The sequence below is a fragment of the Rattus norvegicus genome, chromosome 20 (assembly GCF_021556685.1).
Source record: "Rattus norvegicus strain SHRSP/BbbUtx chromosome 20, alternate assembly SHRSP_T2T, whole genome shotgun sequence".
Classification (NCBI taxonomy): domain Eukaryota; kingdom Metazoa; phylum Chordata; class Mammalia; order Rodentia; family Muridae; genus Rattus; species Rattus norvegicus.
The window spans coordinates 38,622,097-38,625,557 of record NC_141553.1 but is presented as its reverse complement, the minus strand read 5'-3'; positions in this window follow the sequence as shown (position 1 = coordinate 38,625,557).

The following is a 3,461-nucleotide window of genomic DNA, read 5'->3' as shown; positions in this document are numbered from 1 at the left end:
AAAGGTCAAGTAACATATAAAGGGAGACCTATCAGAATCACACCAGACTTCTCGCCAGAAACTATGAAGGCCAGAAGATCCTGGACTGATGTCATACAGACCCTAAGAGAACACAAATGCCAGCCCAGGTTACTGTATCCTGCAAAACTCTCAACTAACATAGATGGAGAAACGAAGATATTCCATGACAAAACCAAATTTACACAATATCTTTCTACAAATCCAGCACTACAAAGGATAATAAAGGGTAAAGCCCAACATAAGGAGGCAAGCTATACCCTAGAAGAAGCAAGAAACTAATCATCTTGGCAACAAAACAAAGAGAAGAAAAGCACACAAACATAACCTCACATCCAAATATGAATATAACAGGAAGCAATAATCACTATTCCTTAATATCTCTCAACATCAATGGCCTCAACTCCCCAATAAAAAGACATAGATTAACAAACTGGATACGCAACGAGGACCCTGCATTCTGCTGCCTACAGGAAACACACCTCAGAGACAAAGACAGACACTACCTCAGAGTGAAAGGCTGGAAAAGAACTTTCCAAGCAAATGGTCAGAAGAAGCAAGCTGGAGTAGACATTCTAATAACAAATAAAATCAATTTTCAATTAAAAGTCATCAAAAGGGGCACTCCTGAGGCTGCAGAGCGGAGGAGACCACCAACACTGCCCACCCCTGTCCACATCCCTGGACCAAGAGGAAACTGTATAAGGCCTCTGGGTTCCCGTAGGGGAGGGCACGGGAGCGGCAGGACCCCTGCGCCTGAGACACCGCTGGAACCTGAAGGAAACAGACTGGATAAACAGTTCTCTGCACCCAAATCCCGTGGGAGGGAGAGCTGAACCTTCAGAGAGGCGGACACGCCTGGGAAACCAGAAGAGACTGCACTCTGTGCACATCCAGATGCCAGAGGAAAACACCAAACGTCATCTGGAACCCTGGTGCACGGAGGCTCCCGGAAAGAGCAGCACAGATCTACCCAGTTGCTGCCGCCACGGGGAGGACTTAGGCAGTACCCCACGAGCAAACTTGAGCCTTGGAACCACAGGTAGGACCAAATTTTCCCCTGCAAGAAACCTGCTTGGTGAACTCAAGACACAGGCCCACAGGAACAGCTGAAGACCTGTACAGAGGAAAAACTACACGCCCGAAAGCAGAACACTCTGTCCCCATAACTGGCTGAAAGAAAACAGGAAAATAGGACTACAGCACTCCTGACACACAGGCTTATAGGACAGTCTAGCCACTGTCAGAAATAGCAGAACAAAGTAACACTAGAGATAATCTGATGGCGAGAGGCAAGTGCAGGAACCCAAGCAACAGAAACCAAGACTACATGGCATCATCGGAGTCCAATTCTCCCACCAAAGTAAACACGGAATATCCAAACACACCAGAAAAGCAAGACCTAGTTTCAAAATCATATTTGATCATGATGCTGGAGGACTTCAAGAAAGACATAAAGAACTCCCTTAGAGAACAAGTAGAAGCCTACAGAGAGGAATCGCAAAAATCCCTGAAAGAATTCCAGGAAAACACAATCAAACAGTTGAAGGAATTAAAAATGGAAATAGAAGCAATCAAGAAAGAACACATGGAAACAACCCTGGACACAGAAAATCAAAAGAAAAGACAAGGAGCTGTAGATACAAGCTTCACCAACAGAATACAAGAGATGGAAGAGAGAATCTCGGGAGCAGAAGATTCCATAGAAATCATTGACTCAACTGTCAAAGATAATGTAAAGCAGAAAAAGCTACTGGTCCAAAACATACAGGAAATCCAGGACTCAATGAGAAGAACAAACCTAAGGATAATAGGTATAGAAGAGAGTGAAGACTCCCAGCTCAAAGGACCAGTAAATATCTTCAACAAAATCATAGAAGAAAACTTCCCTAACCTAAAAAAAAGAGATACCCATAGGCATTCAAGAAGCCTACAGAACTCCAAATAGATTGGACCAGAAAAGAAACACCTCCCGTCACATAATTGTCAAAACACCAAACGCACAAAATAAAGAAAGAATATTAAAAGCAGTAAGGGAAAAAGGTCAAGTAACATATAAAGGGAGACCTATCAGAATCACACCAGACTTCTCGCCAGAAACTATGAAGGCCAGAAGATCCTGGACTGATGTCATACAGACCCTAAGAGAACACAAATGCCAGCCCAGGTTACTGTATCCTGCAAAACTCTCAACTAACATAGATGGAGAAACGAAGATATTCCATGACAAAACCAAATTTACACAATATCTTTCTACAAATCCAGCACTACAAAGGATAATAAAGGGTAAAGCCCAACATAAGGAGGCAAGCTATACCCTAGAAGAAGCAAGAAACTAATCATCTTGGCAACAAAACAAAGAGAAGAAAAGCACACAAACATAACCTCACATCCAAATATGAATATAACAGGAAGCAATAATCACTATTCCTTAATATCTCTCAACATCAATGGCCTCAACTCCCCAATAAAAAGACATAGATTAACAAACTGGATACGCAACGAGGACCCTGCATTCTGCTGCCTACAGGAAACACACCTCAGAGACAAAGACAGACACTACCTCAGAGTGAAAGGCTGGAAAAGAACTTTCCAAGCAAATGGTCAGAAGAAGCAAGCTGGAGTAGACATTCTAATAACAAATAAAATCAATTTTCAATTAAAAGTCATCAAAAGGGGCACTCCTGAGGCTGCAGAGCGGAGGAGACCACCAACACTGCCCACCCCTGTCCACATCCCTGGACCAAGAGGAAACTGTATAAGGCCTCTGGGTTCCCGTAGGGGAGGGCACGGGAGCGGCAGGACCCCTGCGCCTGAGACACCGCTGGAACCTGAAGGAAACAGACTGGATAAACAGTTCTCTGCACCCAAATCCCGTGGGAGGGAGAGCTGAACCTTCAGAGAGGCGGACACGCCTGGGAAACCAGAAGAGACTGCACTCTGTGCACATCCAGATGCCAGAGGAAAACACCAAACGTCATCTGGAACCCTGGTGCACGGAGGCTCCCGGAAAGAGCAGCACAGATCTACCCAGTTGCTGCCGCCACGGGGAGGACTTAGGCAGTACCCCACGAGCAAACTTGAGCCTTGGAACCACAGGTAGGACCAAATTTTCCCCTGCAAGAAACCTGCTTGGTGAACTCAAGACACAGGCCCACAGGAACAGCTGAAGACCTGTACAGAGGAAAAACTACACGCCCGAAAGCAGAACACTCTGTCCCCATAACTGGCTGAAAGAAAACAGGAAAATAGGACTACAGCACTCCTGACACACAGGCTTATAGGACAGTCTAGCCACTGTCAGAAATAGCAGAACAAAGTAACACTAGAGATAATCTGATGGCGAGAGGCAAGTGCAGGAACCCAAGCAACAGAAACCAAGACTACATGGCATCATCGGAGTCCAATTCTCCCACCAAAGTAAACACGGAATATCCAAACAC